Genomic DNA, 11036 nt, shown 5'->3' with positions numbered 1-11036 from the left:
CCACCGGTTATTGAAATACTAACCTATAAATAAATCACAAAGTGCCCGAAAAATTTCGACTGACCCTTTCAGCAGGTGTTTAAACTAGTTGAGTACTGGTCTGGTAAGGCTCGTTGGGTAGACCTTGCACATCAGGGCATCATCCTCGGTATCCAGAGCTATTTTTAGCTGAAATTGATGGATTTTCATTTCTTTCCCACAGACGGCACCAGATGAATATGCAAGAAAATGCTCTTCTATTTTAGAAAATAATTTTCTTCCATTCCAAATAACCTGCCTCTCTTCCTCTCTCTTACTTCTATTTATAGAAGTTTACATTTGCCCTAGAACCTCTCTCTTGGTACCCAAGTTTGGGAGCATATGGGTTGGGTCTGTTCCACGAGACATACTAGAATGGAGGCCCGTTCATAATGCTGGTGAGGCTGGACTTGACAATGGCCCAACAATGCCGCAGGCTTAATGGACAGGGCTGAACGTGGCCCAATTGGTCTTCTATTTAGAGGCCTGTTCATAATGCTAGTGAGATTAGACCTGACAATGGCCCAACAACACCCTATGCTTAATGGACCGAGCCAAACGTGGCCCAATTGATCCTCTGCCCTTCCAGAATGAGTGCTCATCCTATGAACCCATGCTATGGAGTTATAGAATGGGAAAATTATCAGTACCCATTGAAGTGTTTAAAAATCAATAGAAGTGTTTAAACAATTCTATAAAACAAGCCATCTTTGGAAATTTTCGATTCTCGTTTTTAAGTTTAAGTTTTTAATCTCTTTAAGCTCGATCCTTAGATTTTTAATCCATTTAATTTCACTATATACAAAACCAACTAGTTAATTGAGGGCTCCTATGGATGGTTAAGTAACCTATCAATTACTTGAAATATTATGAGAAATCAAGTAATAATCTTTGATCACATCCTTTCATGCATTTATTCCTTCATGATTACTTACTTTCAAATTTAATTTCAAAGTATAAATCCACCTTGTTTTCAAAGTATTAGTAGGGGTGCACAAAAGAACCGTGGAATCGTGAGAACCAAACCAAACCGTGGGTTATGGTTCCGGTTCCAAAATTAGGAACCGTGAGTGTACGTTTCCGGTTCCAGACCAGTGGGAACGGGTAAGAACCGGAACCGTATATATATATATATATATATATATATATATATATATATATATATATATATATGATAAAGACTAAAGTAATTTCAGTGACTAAACTCAATCACTCATAGACCTAGTCATAGTCTCATACAGCCACGTGGTCACTCATACAGCCAAAAAAAAAAAAAAACAATGAAAAACTCATCTAAAAACTAAAGTCTAAACCTAATTTACCTAAAGTCTCATCTTATCTTTCAAGCAAACCCTCGCCTCCCCTCATCTCAAGCAGCCAAGCTACCTCAACAGTCATCGCCCTCACCAAATCTCAAGCTTCCTCGAATCCTCATCACCCTCGGCGCCTCGCCTCCTCACATCCTCTCATTTTCAGATCGCGGCTTATAGCCTTACAGCCTCTCATCTTCAAGCAGTATTTCATTCATCCTCTCATTTTTTATTTTGAAAGGTTATCCAAAATTTCAAATTTCAGACTATCAGTTGATTTATTGCCATGGGATGACTGTAATATTATAGAATTTAGACTATCAATTTTTATTTTTTGTATTCTTGTTAATTGTTTTAGCTATGGGCTCAACAAAGCCTTCAAATAAGTAATGACTGTAATGGAACACTACTGATTCTACTAAACAAGAGAACAAAACAACAAATAGTCGGTTCCATACCTACATGGTTCCGGTTTCGGTGACTGAACCATGTGCACCCCTAAGTATTACTATATGTAAATTATCTCATTTTTTTTAAAATAAACTATTTTACTGAATTATATAATGTTCCAGCTGGTTAAGGATTCTATTCTCATCATTGATAAAATAAAAGAAAAGAAAGAGTAAATCAATAAATGCAAGTGATGTAATGCCTTTTCTTTTGGTACGTAAGCAATAACATCATGAATAGTAAAGAAGTAAATAATGATAATGATTAACATTATGATATTTTCTTATATTTAATAAGAAAATATAAATAATCTTAGAACATTTGCACCGATTTGTTAAAATATTCTTTTATGTAAAATATAAATTATCATGTAAGATGTGTAATTTTTTTTTTTTTTTTCTCTAACAATATGTTTAGATATATTGTTATGTCATCAATGTATAAAATTGTTGTGTATCACATCATTATATTTTCTTTCTCATTCCTATTTTTCATTCCATTAACAAACCAACCCTATATTAAGTAAGTTTATAAAAATTATGTGGAATTCAGACATGATACTAATTGATTGTTATTAAACAACAGCTATAACTAAAATTAAATAATCTAAATTTTTTTTATCTAAATACACATCAAATTTACAAAAAAATAATAATAATAATAATACTAATAATAATAATAACTTATACCCAACGGTATTATATTTAGAGGAGCTCTGAATGTCTATAATACACATATATAGAAATTTGATTGCCCCCTCAAATGTGTACATTCTCATATGCCTTATGAGCCGTTGGATTGAGAGAAGTCGATATCTCATATGGTAGCTTTTGTTTTCAGCATATTTCGTCACTGATGACGATTTCATTACATTAAACTTTCTTTTGAATATATAATGGTTAAACATACTAGTGACATTCTTGCTTCAACTAATTCAAAATGAAGAAGTTTCTGAAGGAAATGCAAATCTGAACTCCACCTTAGCCTTACCATCTTCCGTCCTCAACGATCTGTCAAGGCTTTTAAGGACCCAACCTATAGCCCTTTTCCATTCTAATATTAGTTGGATTGAGGACATCATGTAATTGGATCGGGTAGCGCTGGATGCAAGCTAATTATGCATATATATATATACACACACACACCAAAAATGATCTCTTACGCATAGTGAACAAAAAATTTAAACATAATAACTATACATACAATTTAAGTATTATTAGATGGAGTTATATCTCCTTTATTATTAGAATGTTAGTTTAAGTGAGAGTGTAATCACCATAGTTAATTATTTGTTTATAAGGAAAATGATACTTGCAGCCAAGAGAAAATCGATTTCTCTGACCTAATTCATATAGTTGTCACTTGTCTATGGGATATGCCATGTCACAAATATTTAAAGTGATAACTTAATATTGACCTAATCCATATAGTTGTCACTTGTTTATGTGAGTATGCCATGTCACAAATATTTAATATGATAACTATTAAGTTTCTCTCTCTTCCGTTTTTTTACTATCCTTTCTTTTTTTTATCTCAAGAGTCCAATTTTTTTTTTTTTTTTTTTTTTTTTTTTTTTTTTTTTTTTTTTTAAGTCTACACGTACAAAATAGAGATCAGAAATATTTATAAAGAAAAAATTGAAGATAATTAAAGAAGAAACTAAATTCTTAATAGAAAACGAATTGTTTGTGCATTAATATTTATAGAAAAGAAAATAGAGACAATTTAAGAAGGAATTCTTGTTAATCAGAAATTCTTATGATCTATAAGATCCAATAAGGATTGTTGAGTTGAAGTTAAAACATTTAAGCTTAACCCATTCATCTCAACAATTGCCTTGTAGTAATCATCCTGAGAAGGATTACAGGAACATCTAGGGTTTTCAATCTCTGCTTCAGAGGAAGAAGAAGATTGTAATTCCATGACAACATCTCCGTAATCACTTGATGATTCTGGTTCAGAAGAACTAGTATTAAGTAACAATTTACTTAATTGAAGTCTCAGTTCCTCTTCTATGTGAAGACTACTGAGCTTTTCTTTAGTTCTGCATTTGTTTGCATAGTGGCCAATACGTCCACATTTGAAACATTTAGCCTCAGCCTTGGGCTTTCCTTTACCCTTTGCTTTAGGAATATATTTCCTTTTAGGCTTAGTATACTGTCTAGAATTATCCTTTTCCTTTGAATAATTCTTTCGTTTGGAATACTTCCTTTTATAAGGTTTTTCAACCTTATTTCTTTTCCTTGGTTTAGGATAAGATAAGGGAGTCTGGTAGGCAAATTGATCACAAAATTCACCTACTTCCTTTCGACCAGTTAATCTTTGTGATTTTAACTGGGATTGTAACTTCAGATCATTACAGAGAGCTAGACCTTCCTGGATTACAATGTTGACTAATCCACCATAGGTATAGTTTCTGTAAGGGATAGAGATACCATTATTCATATCTCTAAGCTTTTTCCTGATTCTTTCAGCAAAGAAAGTTGGTAAACCATCTACAAATTTGGCTTTCCAGTGCTCATGATTTGCATCATTTAGTTGGAGAACCTTTGCTAATAATACATCTTTATACCACCTGAAATGAGTTAAAGATGGACATCTTAGATTTTGTAGAAGTTCACGACTCCGTTCACTATTAGCACCTTCAGGGCCAACAAAATGTTGGATAATAGTGGTAATGAGTGTGTAAACCGCATCAGGAGCAGGGCCTGATTGTTGGGTAGCTTCATCTTTAACAATCTTAGTGGCAGCAAAGATTTCAGCTTTCTGAATGTCAGTGAGAACATTATCCCACCATCCTTTAAGGATTCCTGTAAAACCAGCAACGACAAACTTAGCAATGGTTGGGTCAGTATTGTTGTTGATTTTACAAACTTGGCTATACATCAGGATTTGATGAATAACTTCGTAAATCTGATAATCAGATTTGCCATCTATGTTCCATTCATAAATGGTCTTGCCATGAAAAGATTTTTGTGTATGAAAATAATCTTCTTCATACAAGATATCTTGAGGTGTGGGTCTGGGATAATAATATCGACTCGGAGCAGGGGCTGTATTTGAGTGGATATTCTTATCATAGACAATTCTGTTGAACTCAGGTAACTGAGCAAGATCCTTGAGAACTTCCTCAATATGAGGTAACACATTCTCAGAGTCAGAACCAATTTCAGATTCATCATGTGATAAAGTCTGAATTTTAAGTCCTTGAATTTTCTGAGTAAGAAGAGTAAGAAATTCTTCATTCTTCTTAGGATGTGTCAGATTGAATCCTTGAACTTCAATTGCAGGTTTCACCAATGCTTTGGATAAAGAAGCTTCTGGAGGAGAAGGTTTTTCAGAAATACACTTAGTACTAATTGTATTTAATACCGTGTCTATTCCTGTTTCAATTATTGTTCTGCTTGTAAACGTGAGTAATATCCTTTCTAGTAGCAGTACTAGTTGGATCAATTACTTTCGGTTGGCTATAAGCCTTGGTTTCCACTTTAGAACCACTGTCCGGGTCAATTCTTTTGAGAATTAGATGGTCAGGGGGAGGATGGACAGAGTGGAAAACCTTATCTTCAGATGTGGTCCATGGTTTGAGGAAATCATCCAATATGTTAATATTAACAAGAGAATGATTGGTCATATAAAACCAAGAAACAAAAGGTATAACCATTTTTCTTTCTTGTAGAACGTCATAAAATTGGGTTTTGAAAAGTTGTAATTGATTTTTGTCAAAACTTTTGAAATACCAATTTCTGAATTCTTTATATTGATCCTGTTGAAATTCAGTATTAATGGCAATTCTATCAGGGACAAAATCCATTAAAACTAATATTCCTGAGGGTCATTGATGTCTGTGGGATCTTCAAACTGATCCTTGACAGATTCATTTCCGATTCCCATTTCAAATGGAGTTGGGTTGAATTCAATCCCAAATTGGCGACGAGACATACCTATTGGTGCTTTCTCGTATACTCCTCTTGGAATTTGATTCGGAGATTGTTGTATTCCTTTCAGCTTGAGCTTGGAATCAACTGCTTCAGGGAGTCCTTCCTTTCGGTAATCTGATGAGATCGAATGTCGAGAAGGAGGGCAAGAAACACGATAAGGAAGATAACTTCCTTTAGTTGATGCAGATCTGGATAGATCTATCGATTTTCTGAAGTTCAGAAAAACATCACCATCTTGGTCCTGAATAACACAGTCTAAGCTATGATTGGCAATTGGCTGTGCTGGGATGGCATTAGAAATCGTCCAGTGTTCAGGAAATGTTATCTCACTCCAAGGAATCATCCTTTTTGTGGCAACATTTGATGTATACATGTTAGTATCCCATAACGCTGTTACTCCTTTAGAGTCTTTGCGTATGGCCTTGGGACACATAGTATCAAGTACTTTGTAATGGATGCGATAAATTACACTTATCACTTCCGATCCAGGTAAGTAATCATATCCATAAGTCTGTACCCTAAGACTAACTGCCTCATGGATATTTTTATCTGTTAAAGATAAATTCAGACTAGGATAGACATCAAAGTAAACCGGTCCATGACATAGACTGGTTTCCAGTGCACCCATCAAAGAAGGGTGAAATTTCAGACATCTAGCATCCCTAAGGGTTGCTTGAATACAGGCATCCATACCTAATAAGGTTAAAGGTTTAAAAGCAATTTGGATTAAACCTATATGGATGTACTTGTATTTATGCATGTGCCTCTGAAGGTCACGGGAAGACAATAATTTAATTATTGTATCCTTAGTGCTTAATTGCATGGTTTGTTCCATGGTCTTAATCGTCCATAGATCAGCTAAATTAAGCATTCCGATTTTGTAAATGCTTTTTGCACTTACTGGAGGGATAGTCCATTTGTTCAATTGATTTTGAACATTGGTCCATTCCACAACTTCAGTATTTTTTACCAGTTCTGAATCCTGGTTGTCCTGTAGTCCTGAAGAGGAGGACGAAGATGGTTGTAGCATGGCTGTTAATTATTGTTAATACTTTAAGGTCTGCATAGTATAATTATTATAATATTATATAGTGAACAGTAAGTTACTATTCTGTCGTCGTTCTGCTTAAGAGAGATTCTATTACTCGTCTGTCAACGATTTACTGGAAACAATACCCTATGTAGCAATTTAATGCAAAAACGGGTTAAACATTCCAACGCGACTTTTGGACGACCCATAATTGAATCTGGGATAAACATAATTAGGACAGAATAATAGTCATATTGTTCAGTACATAATTACGATAATAATCATGCTACCAGAACCAAAAAAGTATTAACAATAACAAATTAAGCCAACATGGCTCTGATACCAAAATAATGCACAATATAATAATATCTGCAAGTAATCAATAATAATATGTGCAAAGGATCGATAGATAAGATAACAAAATTTAAACAGACTTACAGAAAACTTTCTTTATTTAAACGTCCAAGCTATTACAGAGAAATATTACAATAGAGAGAAAAGAAAATTGAAAGATACATTGAAGGGAAACATTGCCTTCTATTTATACATAAAATGGACTTGAAATTAATAATTTGAAGTCCGCATAGTGCATGGGATCGTGTGCTGGAATAATGCAGTCGGTCGGCCCACCACTAAGTGCTGTCTCCTTATCTGATGGAAAGTAGACATCTGATAAAGGGAATACTGTTGAATCAAAGACTTTGGGGAAAAGTTCTTTGTCTTCTTCTGTCGGCAGGATAAGAGGAATCTTTACTTTTTGGGTGGATTCATCTTGTCCTTCAAATGTCCTGTGAGAGAATCCCAATAATCTGCTATTGAAATCTCATCTTCTGAATTAAGATCTTCATTGGGATCCTGAGCATAACCTGCAAGACAAGAAAACTGATTTCCATCTTGACTGGTCTGGCTAGAGACTGATACCATGGATGCATCATCTCTTACTGTAGGGGTAGAGGATTCAAAAGATTTAACAAATTTATTTCTCATAAAATCCATGCATTTAACCATTAAATCTGCTTCGGTAATTAATGGTTGTTGTTTTCGGATCATATCTTTAACAAGTTCAAAGGGGTTAAAGATTTCTGGTTCTGGAATAGTTAACTTTGGAATTTTATCCATATATTCCATTGTTTTCTTTCTGATCTGATGGAGGAGGGCTTGGATGGGTTCTTGAGTCATGCCTGACCACCATCTGTAATAAAAGATCCTCTGGAGGACTGGTAACTTGTCAGTGGTATAACCACATTGGAAATCCCATTTCCAAATCCAAGGGATTCCAAATTCAGTGAAGAACAGTAGGGTGGATTTCCCTACAGGAATATTATCCTGTCCTCTTAATTGAGGATGAAATTGTTGCCATGGCAAATATAATTTGCTGATTGATTCAGGCAACATATCCAGATCAGGGCCAAATATAGCCCACCAAGGTATAACCCAGTTGGGGAAATCAGTTTTAACTGATTGAGGACATATCTTGAAGAACCAAGAATGCCTATGCTTCGGATTTTGATAAAAGAACGAATATGTCCATGCTGAGATATAATCCCAATAATTGTAACTGTGACCATAGGATATTTTCATTGGTAAATTGGGATTTAATCCCCAGTCACTAGGCCGTATAAGCCTCTTAAAGATAGCTTTACTATAAGTAAGAGGACTATCTTTGGAATTCGGAAATTGCTTCGTGTGGTTGATTTCCACAGAGGAAGTTTCAGTAAGAATGGCTTCATAGATATATCTATGGCGACCATCCGGTGCAGCATATTGTTGAGTTTGGAAATATCTGGATTTTACTTCCCAAGGATCTGGCATCCATTGCTCATCTTGAGAATCCAGTACCAATACTGTTTGAATATACCTTTGATTAGGTATCCATGGAGTTTCTTGTTCAATAACCTCTTTCATGGTTGGTTTCTGTTGGTTTTGCTGGGTACTGCTGCTTCCTTTGGAAGGAGTTTTGAGCAGATCAGCAACATGCTCCAAATATGGAAACTGATCATCAGTGAGTGGTATAACCACTTTGGCCTTAGCCTTGTTTTTGCCACGAGCCTTTGGAGTATTACCCCGGCCCTGCCCATGGGGGGGCTGATTCATGAACCCTGCAAAAATTCACGAGTTAGAAAATCAGGTAAAGAATTAGAACTGCCTTTAATATATTCAATAGAAAAATCAAAAGCAGATAAATCAGCTTGCCAACCAGCAAATATCTGTTTGGAAACTAAATTCTTGACATCTTTTTCCAGTACTTGTTTAGCAGCATTACAATCAATGCGTAACAAGAATTTCTGATTAGAAGTTCAATTCTTTTCAATGAATCAGGATGACACATGACACACGTTACTAAATATTATTTGTCTTTTTATAGCGCATGGATTTTACCTAGCAAATCAATCTAAACTTTTTGCACGACTCTTATACATAAACGTGTATATATTCGAAAGGACGTTGAATGTAATGAAATCGTCATTAGTGATGAAATATGCCAAAAATAAAATATCTCTCCCCTTCCCACAGCAATTAGATTGTCTCAATCTAAGAGATTTCACTAGTCAAAAAGACACATGGCTAATAGAAAATTCCACTTGTGACAAAAAATATTTATATATATAAATAAATAAAATAATAAAATACCACAATTAAGCATGTTCTTGAACTGTCACGGTTAAAGAATAGATGCCTTGACTAAGACGTAACAAGTGAACATGACAGCCATGACTCTACCTTAAGCCTGTTACTAAGAAATAATTATTTAAATAAATAAATTTTTAATGTTTATGCTAGGTCGCCCAACACTAACAGAATCGTCCTTATAAAAAATTGAAAATGATGTTTAAGTTATTGTATATGCATATTAATAATAACAATAGACATTATTGGATGGAATTGAATACTGTTTCTAAGAGAACTATCTGTTTCTAGCCAGATGAAAGAAGTATTTAACATGCATGAACTTAATATAAAGGAGTGATCGAGGTGTGTTACTATAATCATACGTAGAATGTACCACCGTACCAACAAATTCAACAATGTTACCACTTGCCATTCTAATCAATGGTGAATGCTTATTCATTTATTAGGGTATACTACTCGACTCTATGAATTTGTGCACATTCTTTTATTTTTGACTAGGGATTATATTGCTTGGTTTGCACCTTTTTTTGTGTTCACAATTTTTAAAATGTTAATTTCTACACCATTTAAAAATAAATAGTACCAAGTAATAAAAGAAAATATGTTGCTTTTGTGACTCAGTTCCCAAGGGAACACCTTTTTTGAGACTGGGAGAGTATTTTTTTTATTTTTTTATTTTTTTTCCTATTTGCGTAAGTACATGGACTATGAGCCCGAATCATCAGTAGCCAAGTGTTGTACTATATGGACGTCTCACTGAACATGCACGTGACATTACACGCAAACACATGAATGTGCATGAACCGTCCAATGTATGGCACCTATGCTGTTCTGTACCAGATCCCAACATAGGGAGCTACTCCGTATATAGAGAATAAAAGAAAAGATCAAAACAAGCTGGCCAACTGGTTGAATAATAAAAGGTTATTTTTTTTTTTCAAAAAGAAAACAATTATTTAATAACAAGGATACTTTAAAGATATCCCCTTATTCATCCGTTTTTTTATTTTATTTATTTTATTTTATTTTATTTTTTATTTTATTTTTTACAAGAGATTGGCCTAATTGAAAAAGATTTGGGCTCTGACACCTAGGGATGGCAACCGAATGATTTGGGATGGGAAACGCCATCCCTAACCCCATTTAGCATAACTACCCCCAGCATCACTCCAAAACCGTTTAAAAACTAGGCAAGGGTGGGGTGAGACGGGAGGGGGATAGGGTGGGGATGGGTTTTGTAGGGTACTTTCATAATTCTATTATGAATATAACAAAACTAAATAGTGAAATAAATTTTCAACTATAATTGTAATTATTTTTCTCTTTTGCAAATAAAAACAAAACTCAACTTGCCAATGGAAACTTTAGACTTGATATTATTGTAGGGACATCAAAATAATCGGGGCAAAGTCCGTGGATTAATCGGGGCAAAGTCCCGAATACCCTATTTATTGAAAAAAAAAAAAAAAAAAAAAAAAAATCACGAAAACAAAAACAAGAGACACTTCAAAGAACTATACAAGTCCAAATTCCATCTAAATCTAGAGCATTTACAATATCTTCTTAGATAGAGGGTCTCATGTACTAATCTAACGGCAGGGCGGCGCTTTGTTAATTGATATCTTTTTTCTTAAAACATTTTCTTTGTTAATGATT

Source organism: Cornus florida, unplaced genomic scaffold, assembly GCF_030987335.1.
Source record: "Cornus florida cultivar Cherokee Brave unplaced genomic scaffold, ASM3098733v1 CherokeeBrave_3.0.0_Hap2_Chr06, whole genome shotgun sequence".
Classification (NCBI taxonomy): domain Eukaryota; kingdom Viridiplantae; phylum Streptophyta; class Magnoliopsida; order Cornales; family Cornaceae; genus Cornus; species Cornus florida.
This window is presented reverse-complemented; position numbering follows the sequence as displayed.